The following is a 24,546-nucleotide window of genomic DNA, read 5'->3' on the forward strand; positions in this document are numbered from 1 at the left end:
CCCCTTTCAGCATTTCAGGATAAATGCATGAGTTAGCAAATGATGTTGAGTAGATCTGCTTAAAATCCACTTGCTCAGTCTTGAAAGTCTGAGCCCTAGGGTGAGATAAGGCAGGGGAAGCTGCAATGGCACTGCTCCAGAAAGCTGCTCAGCTTCCACTGGAGCAGATCTCAAATATTTCTCTGTCATATGAAACAGAACAGACATGTAACATCATTAAGAACACCCTTGACAGATAAACAATACCTCTATGTACATGCATTCAACTGAACAGCCCCCCTCCCCCCCCTTCAGTAAACCACTTCAACACCCCTTTCAGCTCTTTATTCAAATGCTCATGACACTACAGGGAAGTAGAAAATGGATTGCTTATAAGAAAGTTTTGGAAGCGGGTATTTGTGCTGTTATGATCTTTAAGAATACACTCAGACAAGCTATTTTAAAGAGGCCTTTAATGATCTTAATTTACACTGACTATGGAGGCCATGACACCCCACTTTTGTTTTTTCAGACACTTCCATTGTGCATCTCCAACATTCTGAAGTACAGTAAGCTCTGAAACAAAAAGTCCTGAGGTATATTATTAATAACAGACAAATGAAGAAAAAGGAAACCCCCTACCTTTGAATAAAAACTCTCCATAAAAGAATAAAGCATTCCAGACTTTATGAACAAGTGCCCAGCCCAGAAGTCCATGGGACTCATTTTGTAGATTTCAAGAGTTTTATAATTGTTGAGGTCACATTATAAATTTACTGTGACCCCTGGAAAAAATGTCTGGTTTTGACTGCGTACATCTGAGATGAAGTGCTTTTCAGTGATGATATGGAAGAGTCCTTTAATTGGGCTGGAGTGTGTGGTGGTAATGGTTTAATAACCTTGGAAAGGTTTATGTCCACAGGGTGACTATTATAACAGGCTCTCTCTTATTTTGACAGGTTACTGCATGCATCAATATCAGTTTTCTTGGAGTGTGAAAGGCTGGAGTAGTAATAATAATGGGAATTGTGATGACAACATTTCATAAGTCACAGATTGCAGAAAGACAGTGATCAATAATATTCTTTGGCACTTTGGCTTATTATTTTAAACATGCAAAAGCTCTCAGGTTTTCATGAAGGTGGAATGTGACTGATGTGTAATCTTACAGCTATTCCTATTGATACCAATCATTTCTCTGTGTTTGTGAAATTACCATCTGGAACAGCTTCCTTATAAAGATGCCTTTTTCAGGATTGTTACAACAGCAACTAGACACCTTCAACAAACAACAAAAAACATTATAATGCTTCATTATAATGTGTGTGAGTATAGGATTGGGATGTTATTCATATATGGTTGCACTTATGTGTATTTTTTAATAATGCTGAGTCTGTATTTTGTGGCCAGAATTCCCTCGTTTTATGACAAACTGTATGATCTCAAAATGTATTAACTTCTTACTTTTTGCTTCATTAAAAAATATATATGAATCTCTGTATGCCAAAGGTATGCACATTGAAACTGTGATTCCCTGTAATGTGGCAGAGCGGTGTAATGTAACTTTCCGGTCACAACTGCATTTCGAAGTCGCTCATTTGCTGGTGGTAAGGCTGTATGTTTTCTAGTGTATACGTGTTTATTAAATTCACTTCGGGACAGTGGGAAACATTATCGCCCATTGTTATGTTACGGTCCTCCATCGTATCATATACTCTGTTTCTGAATCTTTCAAATAACTAAATAACTTCCGACATCAACATTTCCTCAAATAATAATCTTATTATAGTGGCAAGTGCGCGCATGATTCCAGTGTACATGAACGCGCGTCGCGTCCCCGTGCACAGCCGAATGGAAAAGTTACGGGGGGAGAGAGTGAGTGAGAGCAGGATCTATCCGTCGCCATTACTGACTGGAGTGAGAGGGGAGGGAGCACGGCTCGGATTACATACACTACTAAAAATACGAAAAAATAAATAAAGCCAACACTTTTTTGGAATCTGGGAGGATTTACTTTATGTCGGGTTTCTACAGAAACGGCAGAAAAGTACATCGGGTTTGAATACGAGATCAAATCGAGGAGAATATATATTTGAAAAGAAGACACGGGAATGCTACCGCTTTTTCGTGGTGTCGGGAGCTGGAAGCGACCATGTTAGGTAGGGGAATGTATTTTGAGTAAACTGCTTCGACTTTCATACTCTGGAGACATCGCCAAGAATGTGATATTTGTACATTTTATTACTAGTCAGGACAGGAGGGGTACACGGTAATATGTGCCTGGATCTTTGGCCGGCTGATGCAGTGTTACTCAGGAATGTATTGTTCAAGTGCGCCCGTATGATTTCCAAAGGGATCCGGGGGGGTGGGGGGGTGCTGACGGAGCCGTGTCCGGGCAGGTGATGGTGCGAGGCCCGCCGTGGTATTTGGCGTCTCGGAAGGGACACGGTTCTGTTCAGGAAGTGGCTATTAATGACAACACAGATGTGAATTTGGTTCAGTGAGATGTGACTTTACTCGCTATTGTGCTCTAATATCTAAAATGCCGCTCCACCTACAGGCGATCGATAGCTAGCCTATTCGCTTGATACAGCTCTCCACGATGCGCTAGCGGCGTTAGCTTTTTGGCTAGCTGGCAAGGTAATGTCACAATGCTGCTGAACTGGCCCTTCGATTTAGCTTGCTAGCCATACTTAAAGACGCAAGCAATATAACTACATGTTGGTAGTTTAGACGAATATCCAGCTGGTTTATATTCTGCAAGATTAATGGATAACATTCTATGCGAGCTGCTGAAAGTTATACATTTGGAATAATTTGTGCCAATAACGCAGTAAACTATTGTGCCAATAGTTTAACGCAGAAACCTAGCTGGGTAGCTACATAGCTTGCTCCCGGAAAACTAGCTAGCGTGCACAACTTGGAGGAATGTGAAAAACAAGTGAATGAAATTTGCATATTGACTAGTCAGCAATGCAGCGACAGTTTCGCTGTTTTGTTATTTCTGTCTTGGTATGACTGCAGGGTACCTAGCAAAACCGATGCACGGTTGGTTAGCTACCGATCGCGAACATCTGGAAGGCTGGCTGGGTTTCCTGGTGGCGGAAATTTGACTAATCCCGTTTACGTTAAGGTTAATGACTAGCTACCTATCGAACTAGCAAAGTTTAATTGCATTTGATACCAGTTTTGTTGGAGGAGTATGGTAAAACACACCTTTAAATTATCCTCATAACATTGTAAACTGGTATATGGTTCTCTAGTTAGATGAGTTAGTGCATTTCGCTATTTTCAAATGTGTTGTTGGAAAGAGATGGGTGACTGATAAATACCAGCACCCATGTGCACCAAATCCACTGTGTGGAAACTCCCACAGTGGGATATTTTACAAACAGATCCCTTTCACGGTCTGAGTTTAGCAAGCTATAAGTTTGATGATGCGAATAGCTAGACATTAGTATTAGGTTATTACTAGATCAATGTAAGAGCGCTTAAGAAACGCAAGACTGTCTAAGAGGCAAATTGTAAGCGGTCTAGAATACTTGTGAGGACTAATAGAAATATTACAGAGAACGACAATGTGAAATGCCTGCTATATCTAGCTAGCCATTTAGCTTGCACAATCGGAGTTGCTTCACAATTTTACTAGTGGAATAGCTAGCCAGCTAAATGAGAATTAGCCTTGCTCAAATGCTTGCACCAGATCGTTAGCTAGCTGGACTAACTAACGTTACCTGGTCGATCTGTTCCGAAGTGTTTTCAGAAGGAAGAATTCTCCATGTCAGTCCAGACTTTCGAAATGCATTTGGCTGCGTTTTTTATGGGAAAAGTGAGCTATATTGGAATACCGAAAGGGGTTTTGTCAGATTCGGCCTCACAAGATGGCAGACGAGGATGAAAATCGTGGGGCTTGTTTGCATTTTTATGGAAGGCATTGAGAGAACACGTCAAACGTATAGAATCCAACCATTTGATCTTCATGACATATCGCAACAGACATTTGTTATCCAGGGTGTTTTCGCACAACTGATACAGCTGGGAAAGTGGCATGTTGTTTTCTTTTGCTCAGGGCTTTCCTATTTCGATGTCTCCAGCCAGGTCACAATGTGGTAGGGAAAGTGCTTGTTGTCCCTGAATGTTCGTATGCAGTGACACATTGCGATCAGCGTACGGTGAGAACGCAAAACGAGCTAGTGGGCCTAGGTGCCCTCCGAATGTAGTCCGCAGCCCACCTGAAACGCGATGCCCTGCCACAGCTGGCCACGATGTCTTTCGGGTCAGACCGCAACACAGTATAGCCTGAACCTACCTGAACACAACAGCTCAAAAGCACATGAACGATGAAATCCAACTAAAATCAAAAATGAAAACTCACCTACCTACCCAGGTGAGGCTCGCGGCCTACAATTGCTCTTGTACAGTGTTAGTGTAAGGGGTCTAAAACGGATGTCTCCATCATGGCCCATAGGGTCAGATAAGTGTTTAACATCTTTAATAGCTGTCGTCCGTATAAATGTAACATGGCGACTTTAAAGGTGCAAATATTTATAATTGTGTTTAAAACACTGTATTGAAGTAAAGAGTACTTTTATAGCGTAAATGAATGTCACTGTTCATCTTTCACCTGGGTAATCCACATTTACCTGTAGAGCTCTTTGTTTGATATGAGCGTCAGCATTTGATGCATTTCCTTTCGGCAGACACATTTGCCAGATGCAGTCTGATCACTGCAGCCTGTGACGTATATGGTATAAAATGTTTTCTGTCCTCTGCGCATTTATGGCTTTGACTGCAGGTGTTTTGTATGTGATTATATTGGTGTAACCCACGGATTAACTGAGTGAAACCTATCAATGGCTGTCATGTTCGTCAGTTTTTTTTATGACAGAGACTGTGTTCTTAGTTTACTGCATGTACTAGCTTGGTATGATTGGATATGTAGTAAAGAACAGTGGGGGTAAGGAGTTCCGTTTGAAACCTGACCTGTAAAACAACAGACTATGTTCAATTGAAATAGGCCTAAAATGGTTTGACACGTTTTTGTCAATCTAAGGACTTGTGCTCGAGAGTATTGCACACTTGCTATTTATCTAGTCATTGAGAGTAGCAAGCATTTTACATGTTAACTATTTACTGAAGCATTTTGTGTATCTTGAGTGTAGAACAGCAGCGCCCAACTTGGGTTTGAACCTGCAACCTTCTGAGTAGAAATCTAGTAGTTCCTTAACTGTTGTGTTACACTGATTGGCCAAGGGTGTGAAAATGCTGATTAAATCTGAATGGTTACTGTTTGTGTGTTTTGGTTTTTCTTAAAATTAAATACCAGCTGTTATTTGATGACAGTGTATAGTTTTACACTCAGCATAGGACTCTATGCATCATTGTATAATCGCTAGATAAGGACATCTCCATTGGGTTGTAGTGAGGGGATGTTTCACGTGACATTCTGCTGAATATCAAAATTAATATTGAGAAATTTGGAAGAGAGGAATTTACTGCTGCTATGAATAACACACTGACTTTTGAGAATTAGAAAAAAACCGACTGAGCTCTGACATGTCTTGTTTGTTAATGGGGAAAATAAAAGGAAATGCAGATTATTGTGGTCAGGTATTAAAGTGATTTTAACAAGTCAGGTATCCTCATATGCAGAGATTCACAATGTATACACTAAATCTTCATTGACAAGATATTTTCATCATTTTCCACTGTTACACAAATAAATGAGATCTCAGCAAAACAGTTTCGGTGTAAAAAAAAAAAAAAAAAGCAAGTTACTCATATAGTACTTATTCTCTGCAAATGTCAATCTAGTGTTTGCCTTACTGAACAAAGTAATGAGAGAAAAAGTTAGTTTTGTCCTGATTCTCAAGAATGAGTGAACAAGTAGGGAGTGGTGATAAACTGCTGCTAGGTTGATTCACATTAGTAGTTTTTTTACAGGTGTGTATAGCTTTGTATGCACAGATATATCTGTGCAAATGTTCTCAAAGCTGGGAAGACATTAGAGGTGTGTAGCAGTCAATATATTCAGTTTGTTGTACAATATGTATGACAATGATGCTTCAAAAGCAGAGCTAGCCCAGAGCCAGACCTTCCTCCTGACTACTAATGATATGACTTGAATTGAAGAATATCTGAGCTGTTGGTGTTAGTCAGTGAGAGGAAGTGTATATTTATTCGTAAAAAAATTGTTCTCAAAGACACATTGAAGAATTCAGACAGATTACAGATATACCTCGATTGGATGTATATAGTTTGTAAATGATAAATATTTTGTTGTTCCTCAATATTTAATGTAGGTTGATAACTTTCTCCCATTGATATACCATAGCTGCCCAGAGCTGACTCATACACATGCCATGATTCTTAAAAATGGCAGATGAGTGTACTGTAAGTGAACCAGACACACTCTACAAGCAGGCAGTTGCAGAATTAGTGGAGTTGGGGCTGACACACTAAAGAGGTTATGAAATCAGGGAAGTCATTGAATGTGTCACCTCCTCAGGACTTGGCAGTTATTTCTGATCCATGTGGTGCTGTGCCATAAGAAGGGTACAAAGTACTGAAATTAAGAGCACTTCCTCATATGCCACCAGAATTCAGATGACTCTGTTTGCCCCCAGAATGTGAGTACAGGACATCCCTTTGGTGTAATGTCATAACAACAGAACACTTCACTTTCCCACTGTCCCCAGTTCCCTTGTGTTACTGGTAAAATATGGAGTTTTATGCCTGGAAAAATGGAATCTTTGCACTTTTCAGATTTTAACAAAAGACTCTCACATATTTGTAATAGCACACTAATGGACTAAATCACTGTCACTGACATTTAGCATTTGCTGCACAGGGTTGTAACATGACCTAGTAGTGTTCTGGCCCACACAAATGAAAAAAATTACATCACTGGGATAGAGACAGAGCGCATTTAGGCCACGCCCATGCCGTGGGGTAAAACAATGCTGCACTTTCCATTGATTTGAATTTCACAGTTCTCTTTCTTGTCTTAAAACTAAAATCGCAACCTTGCCAAAAAGCTGTTGCGTGGTGGGTTGCACGGCAAATAAGATAACCAACCCCGACTTAAGCTTTTACAGGATTCCAAGACCCAAAACGGAGCCAAAAAGACGTCATAGTCATACTTAAAGCTAACAGACAGGAGGGCTCCCTAGCCATGGGGACCTTCTGGGATCCCGATACTGTTTGTGGGGACTAAATGGCTTATCCATTATTCACTTTTAATAAGGCCCTCTGGAACATACATGTGGAGAATAACATTGTAATGCAGGGTTTGACATTAACATTTAGCTACCAGCCACTGTGGCTAGTTGATTTCCAAAGTTGACATTAGTCACCAGCAGGGGTGTACTGGGAAAGAAATTCAATCAGCCCTGGACTTATCCGCTGGGAGGGGCCCCGGGGGTGTGCTCGGGAATTAAAGTGCATTTGGATACAATTCTCGAGTTCTGTCTACAACTGAGACTACCTTATAATTAGTTAATGTGCATGCACTTTACAAACGATTATATTCTTCTGAATACATGTCACGTAGCAAGTTTTATATCATTGTGTTTAATGCTAGCTTGGTACAACTCGGACCAGCAGTCCTGAAGTTCCCATTAACCCGCTAGATGGCCAGCTAGCTAGCTAGCTTGCTTGCCGTGATAATGGCACACAGCTAACATTGAAAACCTGTCTCATTTTATTTAGCGTTAATAAAAAACCGGGGGTGATAATGCATTATTTTACTTAAGTTAGATGAGCGTGTTGTTGGTAAGCTTACGCAACTAAGCTCTGTTTGAGTTAATCGTGACGTGACTTTGTCCGTGTCAAAGGATTACATACGAATGTGTGTCATTGAACACTGCTGTGCAACATGCCTTAACAGTGAAAGCATTCATGAAATTATGGTATCTTGTTATTGAAATAAACGTTCATTTCTCAGTCCTCCCAAATGAACCATCAGATGATAGGCACACAGAGGGGGCTGGTAAAAACTTTATTGATTTTTTTTGACGGTCCACCGGCCCACCGATGTGGCGGCCCACCAGGATTTGCCCAATGGCCAGTACACCACTGGTCGCCAGCCAACATTTTCACCAGGCAAAGTCTTTATGGCTCAAGTGTAACTGCAATTTATATTTTAACTAAAAAAAAAACAAAACATAAAAACATACATACATACAACATACAAACATATTAACATATGCATATAACACTGATTTTGGGATAGAAAAGGGACACTGAGGGAGTCCAATCAGACTTAGTTTCTCTATATATCTGGCCCTTTCTTCAGGCAGAAGGGTATTGAAATAGGCTGGCTTTGACGTTTTTTGTTAAAGCTGTTTCAAGACACGGTGTCCCGCAATTTCCCATTCACTCCTGTTCAACTTCACGGCATGTTTTCTCCCCACGGGGGGCGTGGTTTTCCCTGCGATGACCTGTTGCGCTCTGTCTCTATTCCTCTGTTTTTGCTACATTATTATCTAAACAAATAACTAGCAGGATAACTTTACAGCTAAAAGCTGACAGCTAAACCATAGTAATGTATGATACTACCCCTAGCTTGCCAGTTAGCTAGCCAGACAGACATGATCTAAGTACATGAAGAATTGAAGTTTGTATCAGACTTACTTACACAGCCAATCAAAATCTTCTTAAGTTCTCTTGTTTGCGATCACACGAGCTGTTTGGAACATGGTGATCATTTGTCTGCCGTCTGTTCACTGTGTGTAGTTAGTGTCTGCATGTTTTTAAATCAGTGGTAGAGGCAGCTATCAAATTATACAATGTGACAGACACAGTAAAGGGTAATTATCTCTCAAGCCCCTTTCACACATGCACTGGACACCAGAATGTATCCGGCGTCCGGATTAGTGTTTTCTTGGTGGATGCACCTAAACATCCTCCTAAAAGTTTGTAGTTTCATGCCAGCCCAGATATGTTCTAAAAATTAATCTAGAATACATGCCACTTTGTTTCTGAGCTAGCCATTAACTGTTGTTGATCTAGAGCATGTTTTTTTTTCCAGTTAGAGATGACCTTTGGGTAATGTAATTGCTAATCTTTGTTTCCAGTCTGATCTAATGGATATGTCTTCGCAAATTAATGTGACTTTATTTAAGTGTACTTGTGTAAGCTTTGCAGCCTTGCACCTCAGGCTCTCCAGTTTTAAAAAAGGTACATTCAAACTGCCATTCAAACGTATTAATACAGTGAAAACATGTTAATGGTCTAAATGTTATATTCTATTGTATTATCACAAATCACATTCATGAGTTGTGTTTCTTAGCCCTGTGAATTACAGAGTAGCAAAGTTGGATTGAATACGTTCTTTCCATTATCAAAATGTTTAATTGAATCAGATGAGGTGCTATGTTAGACTAGAATTAAAGTGCTTTTCAGCTGGTACCTAATAACTTCCACAATGTTTCAATCTCCCTTTAGGTGTCTGACTTTATAACATGAGGCACATTAATTCCTTTGCTTAAAATACTGGTCTCTGAAGGGTAATTGATGAGCAGAATACTAAAGAGAGCTCATTCTTGTGCATCAGCAGAAGATGAATGCTGAAGTGTACACTTTTCATTATTCTGCAACCACACACTGATGAGAGTGCCCGCTAAATGTAGATTGATGCAGCCACCTGCCTCTATTTCAGCAAAGAAGTCCACTGCTTTCCTGGCTGGACAGGGTCACCTGTAAATTTTATATAATCTTAAATATTATATAATATAATCAACTGATAGCACGCACAATGCATAGCATAATTCAAGAGTAATGGAAAGAGAATAACACGTTATTATTAAAAGAAAATAACATGCAGATAGACTTTTAATGGGTGGCCATTATAGTGGGACATAGGGGTTTTAAAGGGTTTTGTCACGTTGTATGTAGGCCACATTTTGTGAGGTTAGGCTACTGTTTTGTGTGTGTGTGTGTGTGTGTGTGTGTGTGTGTGTGTGTGTGTGTGTGTGTGTGTGTGAGAGAGAGAGAGAATGAGTGTGCATCTGACAGTAGCGCAAAGTCACGGTGTCCCGTAGGCTATGCAGCCGCTGGGCTCACAGTGTCCCAGACAACAATATTTTAATGCATTTTGCTTAATGCTTTAATGCAGAAAAGATTAATCTCTGTCGGGTCAGCAAAGATTTGTGTATGTAGATAAAGCTTAGTATTGTGTCCTTTCAATGAAGTTACACCTAGATCTGTGAGGGCTCTGCTCTACCGGTTAGCATGGTATAGTCAAAATCCATACTGTAGGGCAAATTCATACCGGTGTACTTTCTGTACTGTTTATACTGCCCACCCCTATTTCAAGGGCAAGTTACACAGCCCATCTCTAGTCATAGTCAAAAAGTCCCCTAAGAAAGAAGTCAGAAGGTTAATATTTCCCCTGAAATGGGAACTATTCAATAAACAGACCACAAACGGTGAGGGGAGTTCTTAATGATTTGATGCCTTCTGTTGTTATTAAAATTTAATAAGGTCCTAATTCAATAGCTGACTATGGTTTGCTTCTTACGGTTTTACCCAAATGCACCTGGGACTATGTGAGGTTCACTCTCATGAGCTGGATGATCTCAACTGGGGTTGTCATGAGTGAAGATTTTTCACATTCAAGTTTCAGTTCCAGGTTCAAGCTATCCTGTGGACTTTTGTATTTTAATAATGATGTCAGGCCCTTGTTTTTTATTAGCTCAAAGTACAGGTAGGTGTTACTCATGTGCATTAAACGACCTAGCATAGCAAGGGATGAAACTTTGCCTTGTGTATATTTTTAAATTCAGTGTTCATGACATATTAAACTCTTTAAATGTGTATACTATGCCTGATTAATAGATAAATGGTTTATGACTAAAAAAAACAGTGAGATCACAAACAGCTTTAAAAGTCACTTAAACAGTCACTGACTGACAAAAATGGGCTGATCCAATAAATGAGTATACCACTGTACGCCATTAAACCTTCTCCACCCTTTAACTACATAATGTTTAAATAAGGCGGAAGATGTTTAAACAGTGACTGTGTAACCGTATGGGCAATCTGTTTTTTTTTTTTTCCTTCCCCTCAAATGTTATGACCTGTGGTGATACCAAAGGTGAATGTAAGCCTTTGCAGGTCAAGAATATTTCTCTGTACCTCCTGGGTAATTCCAAGTATCTCTTTATTAATTTCACTAACTGTAGTATAATTCACTTTAACTAGATTAAAGGTTATACATTATACAATAAATAGAAATTTACTAGCCTTCATATTCTAATAGTTGTTTGGATATTTAATATTGTGAACTAGACATTTTCTTGGGTAGTGCTTTTTTGCCTGTAAGCACCTGTAATAGAATAGAATAGAATAGAATAGACTTTATTGTCATTGCACGGTGGGGGTGCAACGAAATTGTGGGTGGTCTACAACAGCAGGGCACTGATGTACATTTATGTACACACAGTACAAATAAGGCACGCGACATAGGAGAAAAAAATATACAAAATATACAATAAAATACAATAAATACAGTAAAATACAGATTTACAAATTTAAAAAAAGAAGACACATTGTGAATGAAAAGAAATATAAAGAAAAACTTGTGCGTTGATATGGCCTTTTTTTAAAAAAAAAAAAAAACTACTTAAAGTGCACAGTGGAATTGCACAGTTGTATTGAGGTAGAGGGTTGGGGGGGGGGGGGGGGGTCAGTGTTTGTTTGCAGTCCGTATGGCCCAGGGAAAGAAGCTATTTGTTAGTCTGGTGGTGTGGGACTTGATTGACCTGAAGCGCCATCCGGAGGGCAACAGGTCAAACAGGTGATAGGCGGGATGTGAGGAGTCTCCTGTGAGGCAGCGGGATCTGGATATGTGGGTGGGCAGAGGGCAGCCGATAATTTTTTGGGCGGTGTTAATAACCCTCTGCACAGCCTTCCTGTCCTCAGCTGTGGAGCCTGCGTACCACACCCCCAGAGAGTATGTTAATATGCTCTCCACAGAAGAGTGATAGAAGGCCCGCAGCAGCTTCTTGTCCAGGTTGTTCTTCCTGAGGACACGCAGGAAGTGCAGCCGCTGCTGAGCCTTCTTCACTAAGGCCTTGGTGTTGGGTGTCCAGGAGAGATCTGCAGAGATGTGGGTGCCTAGAAACCTGAAGGTGGTGACAGTTTCCACCCATTCTCCATTTATGAGGAGAGGGGCGTGGGCTTGTCTGTGTTTCCTGAAGTCCATGATAAGTTCTTTTGTTTTAAGGACGTTCAGTGACAGGTTATTTTCTGAGCACCACACGGACAGTTTCTCTATCTCAGCCCTGTATGCCGTCTCATCCCCATCGGAGATGAGCCCAACCACGGTGGTGTCGTCCGCAAACTTAACGATGGCGTTGGTTGGGTGGGACGGAGCGCAGTCGTGAGTGTACAGGGCGTACAGTAGGGGGCTCAGCACGCAGCCCTGAGGAGAACCAGTGCCGAGTGTGAGCGTGGAGGAGAGGTGGGGGCCAAGTCTGACAGATTGTGGGCGGTTTGTGAGAAAATGTTTGATCCAGGTGCAGGTGGGGAGGGGGATCTGTAGTTTGAACAGTTTGTTAACTAATATGTCCGGGATGATTGTGTTAAACGCTGAGCTGTAATCCACAAAGAGCATCCTCACATAGCTCTTCCAGTTCTCCAGGTGACTCAGCGCTCTGTGAAGTGTTATGGCGATGGCGTCCTCTGTAGATTGGTTCGCTCTATAAGCGAACTGGTGGGGTTCGAAGGAGGGAGGGAGGCAGTCTCTGATGTGCTGGGAGACTAGCCGCTCAAAACACTTCATGACTACAGACGTGAGGGTTATGGGTCTGTAGTCACTGAGACTGTCTATAGCAGGTCTTTTGGGAATGGGGATGATGGTGGCGGCCTTCAGACATGAAGGGACGGTGGCATGCGTTAGGGAGAGGTTGAACAGCTTGGTGAGGATCCCTGCCAGCTGGTCTGCGCATGCCTTGTCCCCGGGATGCCGTCAGGTCCAGCAGCTTTCCTGGGGTTCACTGCTCTCAGTGTCCTTCTCACCTCCTGCTCCTGGAGAGAGGGGGGGGGGGGGTGCTGGAGTTGTGGGGAGGCAGTGAGTGCAGGTGTGTGGTGGTCTCAAAGCGGGCAAAGAAGCTGTTCAGCTCCTCTGCCAGCGTGCTGCTGCTGCCGGTGGTCGTTGGGCTCTGGCCTTTGTAGTTGGTTATGGCCTGGATGCCCCTCCACATCTGCCGAGGGTTGTTGTCCATGAGGTAGCCCTCCATCTTCCTCCTGTAGACCTCCTTGGCATGTTGGATGCCTCTTCTCAGGTTGGCTCTGGTAATGCTGTACAGTGAGCTGTCTCCCGTCCTGAAGGCAGAGTTACGAGCTCTGATCAGAGTCTGGACTTCATTCGTCATCCAGGGTTTCCTGTTTGGAAAAACCCGGATGCGTTTGTCCACTGTGACATTTTCTACGCAGCTCTTAATGTAGAAAAGCACAGTCTCTGTGTATGCCTCTAGGTCCTGCTGTTCAAAGATGCTCCATTCTGTACAAACAAAACAGTCCTGTAGCTGAGAGAGAGCATTTTCAGGCCAGGTTCTGATGGTTTGTGTGCTCGGTTTTGTTTGTTTTCGGAGGGGGGTGTAGGCCGGAATGAGGAGCAGAGAGAGATGGTCGGATTGTCCTATGTGGGGGAGGGGCATCGCTCTGTAAGCATGCTTAATGTTGGTGTAGACACGATCAAGTGTATTTTCTCCCCTAGTAGAACACTTGACATGCTGGTGGAGTTTGGGGAGCACAGTCTTTAAGCATGCTTGGTTGAAATCCCTGGCGATTATGTGGACGCCGTCGGGATGAGTCCTCTGTTGTTTGTTGACGATGTGTTGAAGGTGTTCGAGCGCCATGCTAATGTTAGCATCCGGCGGGATATAGACAGCGGTAATGATGACTACAGTTAGCTCCCGCGACAGATAGAACGGTCTGCACTGGACAGACATGGCCTCTAGGTCCGGTGAGCAGTGGCTGTGTATTATTTTGCTGTTAGAACACCAGCCCTCAAGTACGTAAACACAGAGTCCCCCCCTTTGCTCTTACCGGAGGCTTTGTTCCGGTCGTGGCGATGGATGGTCCGTCCTGCTAGCTCCACCGTAGCGTCGGGGATTTGCGAGTGCAGCCAGGATTCCATCACAATCAACAGACAACACTCACGGATGAGGCCGTTGTAGGCTATCTGTGACTGTAACTCATTCATTTTGTTTGCGAGGGATCTGGCGTTTGCGAGGAAAATAGATAGTAGCGGAGGTTTGTGCGGTTGCTTCCTTAGTCGAGCTAGCAGTCCAGCTCTGCATCCCCGCTTCTGCTTCCTCTCTCTGCGCCGCCTCCGTCGCCTGCTGGGCCCGGCAACGATCCACGGAGCTCCCGGCGGTCTCGCGAACTCCAGTGGGATGTTATAAGTCCGTGTGAAGGCACTTGTGACTTGTGACTTCAGTGTTAAGCTGAAGTCCAATGCCTATCAATTCCTGGCGACTGTATGTTAAGTTTCCGTGGCAAAACAAGACAAGCAACGAGTAAAAACACAAAAGAGTGCGCCGAAGTAGAGAGCCTTGAGCCGCTGCATCCGTACGCGCCGCCATCTTAGCAGCTAACCAGATAAAACCGTGATCATGCTGTCAGTCATAAGTGTTCAGTTGTTGTAATTTCTTGAGTCTGATTTTGCCTAAGCTTCATTTCAAAATTGTATGTTGAATTGTTTTGAATGTTTGGTTAATTGACGTTTGCTGCAGACATCTGAGTATAGTTCAGATGTCTTTTTAAGCAATTGTATTTTTAATGAGCTATGGTACAGAAACAGTTGGGTAATCTTGTTAAAGGTTAATTGGATGCCCTTGACTAGTTTGAAAACTACATAAACAATTCTTGGAAATATGTAGCCTGTATGTCAGTCTTTTAGAAGAGCAAATACTCTGAGTGGGAGTCATAACACCTCCATGGAATACTGTACGATATTGAATGGAAGTGTCATTACTAAGAAAATTGGGATCAGTCATGAAATTGGAATGTGTACATTGTGAAGTGGCTAGGGTCATCAGTGCATTGTCATGGTTTCTCTCATCAACATGCATTCAAGCATATTCCTTACTTGACATTGGCTGAAATATACCTATATGAAAAATTCAATTAAATTCAATTCAGTTTATTTATATAGCGCTTTTTACAACATGAGATGTCACAAAGCAGCTTTACATCGGTATTCCAGGCTTGATACCCCCTCAGGCGACAGTGGCAAGTAAAAACTCCCTGACTAATAGAGGTTATGCACTGACATCACTTTCCCGCCAGAATACGCCCCCTCAGTCAGACTGAGTGGCAAAGCATCCTGCAACATAGCTGCCTTTAGTAGGGGAAACTGCGAAAGCGGGAGTAAAACAAACGATTATCTGCTTAAATTAAAGGCAGTTGGACTCGACAGTGATCCTTAGAACTTACCAAAGAACCAGTGGTCCATGGACATTGACATGTTGCCAGGAATCAGGTTTCCTGATATTTATACATACCTGATTTCAACGCCGGGGAAATACACAAAGTAAACCCTGAAGGCATACAAAAGCCGGGACATTCTAAAACGTTTAACGTGGCTTAATGTTCCAAAACTGCGATCAATGATCACCAAATTTCTCTCGGACATCTCTTGTCATAAACACTTCCTCCTGTCAAAAAATAGGAGTGTGGTCGTTATCTCACGTTAAGAGTTTTCCTCTTAACCCCCATTATAAGGAAAAAGCTTAACGTGGCTTAATGTCCGATCAATGCGATCAATGATCACCAAACTTGTCTGACATCTCACATAAACACTGTCTCCTATCAAAAAAGCAAAACTCTCCATTGATGCTCATTATAAGGAAAACGCTTCGTAGCTTAATTTTCCAAACAGCGATCAACTAAAAAAAAGCAAGAGAACAGCGCTTAATGTAACGTCGGCCTAAATACCATATTCCTTGGGTTTTAGTTTAGCTTTTTTGTGACAAGAGATGTCCGAGAGAAATTTGGTGATCATTGATTGCTGTTTTGGAGCCACGTTAAGCTGTTTGACCTTAAGCGTTTTAGAATGTCCGCAAAAGCTTGGTCGTACTTCAAGGTGGGATTTGTTGGTGAAATTAAAGTGATGAGGACACCAGTGGATATTCTGGTTGTATGTGGACAGGTTTGTACAAATATTTTTATTTTATTACAACTTTTATTTGGAAAGCTGTAAGCTACAGGTATCGGTGCCTGGATTCAAGTTGTTTCTGCGAATTGCAGCGATCCATTTGCTTCTCTTTTCTTAAGCTTTCGGCAGTCTGTAAAAAGATGGCTCCGATTTATTGTTGAATCTATTAGTACAGTCAATCACACAACAGCTCTTTCCCATTTTAGATGTGTTTTTTGAGTTTTTGTGGCTTTCAAGCTGAACGCTAATGCTGCCAAGTCTTTCTGCCAGTCAGTGGGTGTAACTCGCAGTGACTCCACCTACTGTGGCATCACGTGCATAACCTCTATAGGAGGAGACCTTGAGCAGAACCCGGGTCATAAGGGGAACCCATCTGCTTCTGGCTGGTACTGGGTGGACAAACAGTAGTAAAGAATTTCCTAAGAAGTTTTTAACAGTGCTTAAGAATGATGAAACATGTAGGTAGTAAGACACAGCAATGTTGGTGCGTAAGACACAATGAGTTTTGTAAATCTTAAATCTTAAAAGTTATACAGCAGAATATACATGGCATGTAGTCCATGAGGGTCCAGTTCTTGATACATGGAGGGCTCCACAGAAATGATGGCGAGGAAGCTGAGCTGGGGGTCCCGAAGTGGTGCTTGAGTCACAGCTCCAGGCAGGAGCCCGGAGCCAGGTGGGGAAAACAGAATTGAAAAACATAGGTTAGTCAATGATAAGAGTGGCAGGAATGTACAACAGAGGAGAGGAGGGGCAGGGAAAAAGATGCCAGTGTGCAACAAGGAAAAAAACCCAGCAGGCTAACATTATGGCAGCATACCTAGGGGAGGGGAGGCAAGGGACCAGCCTAATCATGAAGGCGACCCTAAGGCAGTCAACACCATCTCACGGCCAATGACCACTTAGTGCACCAGGGACTCTATGATCCATGCCAGCACCAGGCCATGTCCCTCAGCTGAAGGATTTACTGTATAGATATGTTTTGAGCCTAGACCTAAAGGTGGAGAGAGAGTCTGCTCCCTGAACCTTAGTGGGTAAGCTGTTCCACAGGGGCTCGATAGGAAAAGGCTCTACCGCCTGTAGTAGTTTTGCCCACTCTTGGAACAATGAGAAGCCCAGCAAATTGGGAACGAAGGGCTCTTTGTGGTAGGTATAGGTGAAGACGACCCTTAGGATAGGGAGGGGCAAGCCCATTCAAAGCCTTAAATGTGAATAAGAGTATTTTAAATTCGATCCGGTGTTTAATGGGTAGCCAACAGAGAGAAGCAAGAACTGGGATAATGTGCTCAAAGCGTTTAGTTTTAGTTAAGATTCGAGCAGCTGCATTTTGTACCAGCTGAAGGGGTTTTAGTGAGACATTTGAACATCCTGACAAGAGGGCATTACAGTAGTCTAATTTTAAGGAAAATGTTACAAAGGCGTGCATTAGCTTTTCAGCATCATTAATTGATACAATTTTCCTGATTTTGGCTATATTCTCAAATGGAAGAAGGCTGTCCTAGAGGTGTTAGTTATATGAGCTTCAAAAGAGAGCTCAGGATCAATAACGACACCAAGGTCTTTGATAGCTGTGCTCGAGGCAAGGGAGACACCATCAAGGTCTAGGTGAATTTGCTCCTGATTGAATTTTGGCCAGCAACCAATATTTCGAGTTAAGGAGGGAAAAATTTCAGGCCATCCAATTCTTTACATCTGTTTGGCAGGCCTCCATGTTTTATATATTCAGAGGAACATCAGGTTTGACAGACATGCATAACTGAGTGTCATCTGCGTAACAGCGGAAGCTAATGTCATGTTTACGGATGATATCGCCAAGAGGCAACATGTATAACGAGAAGAGCAGAGGCCCAGGCATGGATCCTTGAGGTATACCATATCTTACTCTGGAACGAGCGGAAGATTCATTGTTAATTGAGACAAACTGATATCGTTCTAATAGATAGGACCTAAGCCAAGATAGAGCCTGTCCACTTATTCCAACCAGATTTTTGAGGCAGTCGAGGAGGATATGATGATCGATGGCATCAAAGGCTGTGCTTAAGTCTAGCACAAGAAGAGAGATACAGTCATTGTCACAGGAGAATAGAAGATCATTGAGCACTTTCAGAAGAGCGGTTTCTGTGCTATGATGAGGTCTAAACCCAGAATGAAAGACTTCCAAAATGTTGTTAGACTGTAAAAATGCTGCTTTGAGTTGCTTATGGATTTTATACTACTTTTTCCAGGATTTTTGAGAGATATGGAAGATTTGAAATGTAGTTTGCCTGTAGTTTGACAAGTCATTGGGATCTGGATTGGGCTTCTTCAGAATAGGCTTGATAACTGCTACAGTACTTTAAAGGACTGAGGTACATGTCCAGACGTAAGGGAGGCGTTGATAAGATTTAATAGTGGTGTGCCAATTGCAGGTAGTAGCTGTTTTAGGAAGCCGGTTGGTATGGGGTCTAGATGGCTGGTAGAGTTTTTAGATTAATTGATTAAAGAAAAAAAGTCACAAAATTTTTAATTATTTAAATATATTTGAGGCATCAGAAAATGGTTTGAGTTCCAGGGCTGAGAAAGAATGTTATAAGTAACATTGTTAACATTGCTACATTGCAGAGAAATACAAAAACATAATAATGAGCCTTTAAAATATAAATTTTACAAGTACACGCATGAAGGAAACTAATGGAATAACCTTTTAGCTTACGGTCACACCGGTGTGATTAGCCATTTAGTGCGTATGCTAAAACCGGTGCGATTAGAACACTAGATTGGAAAATTCTACCTAACTTTAGCTTTGAGGAAACAGCGATTTAATGTTAAAAATGTAGCAAATGCTGACTGAAAACGGGGGTCACTAGGTTTCTCGTATTGCCAGACCTATTGTCATTAGGAGGGGGGAGAAAAATATTCTCTCTCATTCTCTCTCTCTTGCGCTCTCTCTGCGGGGATTGCTCTTGCTCCTTAACCACTATGCTACATTGAATGAATTTAAGGAAGGCAGTGACATTTGTGTGCAACGATAAAAAGAACGGCTCTCAAGTACGACTTGGATCCCTCGGATCAGTCGCGAACGTTTTTTTTTTTTTTCATAGGACTCATTGGATTTCGGTTTTGATTTTTTGACAGCTGGAAGTGTTTATGACAAGAGATGTCTGAGAGAAATTTGGTGATCATTGATTGCTGTTTTGGAACATTAAGCCACGTTAAGCCCTTTCATGTTAAGCGTTTTAGAATGTCCTTTCTTCCATGACAAGCGTGCTTTGGTTTTAGAAAAGTAATTCATAGCTATATTCACAACACTAACAAACCAGCAAACACTCTTTGATATTAAACTACATTATGAAACATTTTCATTGCAGTGAATAACATTAGAAGCTTTGGAAACATAATATCTTGCTTAGCCTATTTAATTCAACAACACTGGTAAGGTGCCAGACAAATACGGTGAAGTTCAAAATGTTCTAATCTAGTGTTTATGCTTTTTCCAACGATAAACAGAATTTAACAAAAGATCAGCTGCAGCTGAGTTAAGGATATTTAATTGCAGTGATGAACTGAATCTGGCTTGCTAGTCAACTATGTTTTCATTCACAGATACAACACGCATTATTTCATAGTGACAGTCATAACAAGATTCATTCAAGCAGACCTTTAAATGATGTGTAAACTTACATTTGCAAATGATGTACATATTAATTTGCATATAGAGCGGGGAAGTGAGATCCGAACACAAGTGGTCACTCGACTTAATGCCAGGTGTGAGCAGACATATTTAGAGCTGTCCACTTGTGATCGGAACACCCAAAATGCATGTTAATACCAGGTGTGAACAGGGCCTTAGTTAATCTGGTGATAGTGCTAAACAGATCCCTAGGATTGTCCTTATTTTTCTTAATAAGGGTAGAGAAATATTTGGATCTGGCAGCTATGAGGGCATGCTTATAGGTCAGGAGACTTTCTTTCCACGCCAGGAAAAAACTTGTAATTTGGTGGAGCGCCATTTTCTTAAGTTTTCACGTAGCTTATTTGAGAGTACGGGTATGGTCATTGTACCAAGGTGCTAGCTTTTTGTCTGTGATTTTCTTCCTTTTAAGGGGAGCAACGGCATCCAGAGTTTTACGTAAAGTAGAGTCGATACTGTCTGCGAGTTGATTCATTTCAGCTAGACTAGGGTTTGAACATAAGCTAGAGGAGATTTCATTGTAAAGGCTGTGTGATGTAGGGGGCTCATCGATAAAGGCATTAGCTGTAAAAGACGAAAACGTGCGTCTAGAAGAAAATTTGGGGTGCGAGTATGTGAAGCACATTAGCGGTAAATTGAAAGAGATGAGATAGTGGTCTGATAACACAGGATTGTGTGGCATAATTTCTACCTGGTTAATGTCTGCTCTATATGTGAGGACCAAATCTAGAGTATGGTTACCATAATGTGTGGGTTTATCCACAGCTTGATAGAGCCCAATAGGTTCAATGATAGACAAAAATGCTGATCTGAACGAGTCACGTTCATTATCCATATGCACATTAAAGTCACCTACTGTCTTTTCTGTATTAACAACCAGGTTGAATAAAAAGTCGGCAAATTCTGTTAAGAAAACACTATAAGGGCCAGGTGGCCTGTAAACTATTACAAGGGTAAATAGCTGAAATGCACTCTTGTCAGGATGTGCAAAGCTAATTCATTACTAACAGTTCAAACGAATGAAAGTTATAGCCAGGTTTAAAAGTGGTGCAGAGTTTGGAGCTGTGTACAGCAGCAACACTGCCACCTCTGCCAGGTTTCTAGAGATGAAAGCTGCACCCTCCCTCGAGGGGTGGATGCTATCTTGTTTTAAAAGTCCAGGCCTCTTCCAAAACGTGTGCCAATTATCTATAAAATCCACGTTGTTAGTAGTAGTAGTAGTAGTAGTAGTAGTAATAGTTTATTTCGGTCCTTATTAACAATTTTACAAAATGAATAAACATAGAAATAAATAAATGACAATAAGTCATTAAATTAAAAGGAAAAACAACAACAAATATTGACTGAAAAGGTGTAGGCTGAAGCTTTATCTTATTTTATCTACCCTTTTTACATAACATGTTCTGATAGGCAACCCTTTCTCTACTGGGTTTAGGCTATACAAAGACAAAACAATACCAAAACAAAAGTTCCAAACGATTCAAACACAGTACTGATCATATGTCAGTTATATACTGTATTTGTTTACCACCTTATTTTTAAACATTTTTTAAATAGACAAAGTGAGCTACACATTCTTAACTCCCTGTCACAACTGTTCCACAATTTTACCACTTTGACAGATATACATCTGTTTTTTACATTTATTCTTACCTTTCCTTTTTTAAATAAACATATTCCCCTAAGTTCATATTGGTTAGAGGGGCACCACTAACTAACGTTTAAGTGACGTTAATCTGTTATAGATCTTGTCACCATGCCGCATGGGGATGGGGCCAAAGAAAATGACTGACTCTGACATTTGTTTTGCGATCCTGCACACCGATTTAATTGTTAACTTTGTTATTTCTGATTGTCTCATGTGGACATCTTTAGCGAGGACGTGAATAACAATTTTAGAGTATTTACTTTTACCTTTACTTTTCGCTAGCACTTTCAAATTGGCTTCTATGTTGGTCGCTCTGGCTCCAGGAATGCAATTGATTATGGTCGTTGGCGTCTCTACTTTCACGTTTCTAAGAATAGAATCGCCAATAATCATGGCTCTTTTAACAGGCTTCTCAGCAGGTGCGTTACTGATGGGGGAGAACCTGTTTGAAACATGAACCGAGGGTTGGTGGTGCACTGGGGGCTTATGCTTACGTCTGTTTTCCCGAATCATAACCCACTCACCTTGCTGCGAAGGCTCTGCCGGGGTTGAGCTAGGGGAAAGGCTAACTGACGCATCAGGAAAAGACTCGATAAACTTTTCACTAGCTTTAATCTCATATAAGGTGCGGATGCGTGCTTCTAACTCTGCTACCTTCTCCGTCAACCTAATGTTTAGCTCACATTTATCACAGGTAAAGTTAGCAGTACTGGCGGAGAAGGAGTAACTATACATGTTGCACACTGAGCAGGGGAGACAGCGAGAGGGAGGAGAACTAAGGATAGGAGAAACGGAGCTGTGAAAAGCCATTGAAAATAACTAACTGGCTACTTACATTTAGTCTTTACTTTATGAAGATGTTGGAATCTGCAAATACTCCGGGTTTGAGTCCGGGGCAGAAAAATATCACTTGTATCTATATGTTGGTTAACTTACCTATTAGCTCCGAAACACACATAGCATATGTTTTCACTCTTTATCTTTGTAGCCATGTGTTTCTATCTACCACAGGGAAGCAGCATAGTGCTGTTGCTGTGATATCAACATTGAATAGATACGAGTGGCGTTTTTTCCCCCGGAAGCATTTCACTTGGCCTCGGAAAACTGGAGGTGTGCTCCCGCATCAGGTATGACTAAAAGGGAAAAAATACAGGAAGAAACCTAACGCCACATACTGGGGATAGCTGTTACTGCACTAAAGATAGCTTATGCGATATATTGCAACAGCTGTATCGCCCAGCTCTACTAGCATGTAACCATTGTTTTGTGGTGTTGTGTGGGTAATCATTTATTTACAATAGTATGTTCACCCACTCGCATGTGAAATGTCACATAGCTATATTGATTCTGAAATCAAGAGCATATCGAAGCCTGTAGAATGATAAAAACATATGACTTGTGCCACTGGAAAAGTGTTTGACTGGATCACTAGGGAATGCTTCAGTATTCCTTGCTTACAGTACAATTGACAGATTCTGTGAAAAATGTTAAGATAATTTTACAGGAAATTAGTCTGTTTTTATATTAAATGCAGTAGTTGAAGCAAAAAGAACACATAGCTTTGTAAATTATATATGTTAATTATAAATTACATATGTACATTATTTATTTTCATGTTTTAAGATCACAAAATGACCAATAACAATAATCATCGTGTTGCTGTTAAAAAATATGAAAGTTAGGCAAAGATGCACAGATGATTTGAAAAATGTTCTCTGTGAATCTGACTGTTGTGTGTTTTTGAGACATTGTCAGATTTTTCAGGCTGAAAGACTCTGACTCTGGAAGACAGGGAAAAAGGAGGCCTCACAACTTATTGTGGATTATCTTTGTGTCCTTTTTAGTATGATGCTAAGACCACACAATATAATACATTACATGAGGCAAACAGCTTAGCGTTTTCCACTCGAGCAGTCAGATCCACCTCTGGATCTCCCTCTGCTGTCTTTCTAAAAAGGAAATAGATAAAAAGGGATGTCATCCTGTTTCCCTCATATGAGAGAGCATCACCATGTCCCCCCTGTGAATGGCAGTGCCTCTGTGAAATGCACAGTGTCCAGACTCTTCAGGATGCTCTTCCTTGGGTTTCCACTGTAATTTTCATGGATTGTTTGTATGATTCAGCAAGGTAAATAATCAGTGTTTGAGAAGTAATCCTACTATCATGCATGCTTAACATTTTATAGGAAGGAGTTAAATCAAATGACTTCTGATTAGATTTCCACTGGAATGCCAAACGCAGCCTTTCTGTTTCTAAGGGAGCACAAGGTGACCAACAGTAAGGACATTCAGAATAAAATGGAGCTTGCAGGTACAGCATTTTGTAGAGTAGCTGGAGTTAGAAGAGAACATGCTTGTCTTGGGTACTTGTGTAACTCAATGTATCAGAGTGTCCCAGTCCAGGCTTGTGTAAGTGAGATGACAGATACTATAATGATGACACATAAAAACATATTTGTAAAGTGACTTTTTAAAACTAAAGGTTTGCAGTGCAGATAGTAGCAAATAGTACATAGGCTAATAAACGGGCAGTCATGTTTCATGTCTCTGTGGCATGGCTTTTCTCTCCCAAAACAGCCTAATTTGAGGCAGTGATTGTCGCTGTAACTTTTCAGTGGAGGAAAAGTGATTTGAATGTCGTGAAATGGAATGGCACTACTGTGGCAGAATTGATTGAACCTCTCTGGCATCTTGTGCCAGTGCAAGACAGCAAAAGGTTTTCGGAAACTGTGGCAGGACAACTCATTAGAGCGTCTAATGGCTGGGAGGCACTGCTGTTGCGACAGAAAATGGAGCCAACAAAACAACTGAAATATTTGCTGCGTCAGGGTCATATTAACTGTTCAGTTCTCATGCCTCTTTGCTGGAAGACAAAATGCAGAATGTATTCGGTCTCACAGAAAATGAACAGGCTTGCTGTGTGGACAATGGGGCCTTTCATGAAGCTCTGAGCACTGTGGGCAATTAGCACATATCCTTACACCTGCCCACACTTAAAACTTCAGCCGTCATGTCAGTCCCTCCAGGGGAATCACTCTGCAGCTGGTAGTTCATGTATTATGCCTTTTTCTCTACAATTCA

General features: G+C 41.4%; 1 protein-coding gene across 1 annotated transcript in view; it reads left to right on the forward strand.

Annotated features, from left to right (window-relative positions):
- The first annotated feature begins 1,860 nt into the window (after positions 1–1,860).
- The window catches only part of arhgap5 (Rho GTPase activating protein 5), an 83,907-nt gene continuing 61,221 nt past the window's right edge, over positions 1,861–24,546 (forward strand). Inside the window, exon 1 of the mRNA XM_036541816.1 lies at positions 1,861–2,138. The gene's annotated coding sequence lies outside the window, so the exon portion shown is untranslated. The remainder of the gene's footprint in view (positions 2,139–24,546) is intronic.

The sequence above is a fragment of the Megalops cyprinoides genome, chromosome 12 (assembly GCF_013368585.1).
Source record: "Megalops cyprinoides isolate fMegCyp1 chromosome 12, fMegCyp1.pri, whole genome shotgun sequence".
Classification (NCBI taxonomy): domain Eukaryota; kingdom Metazoa; phylum Chordata; class Actinopteri; order Elopiformes; family Megalopidae; genus Megalops; species Megalops cyprinoides.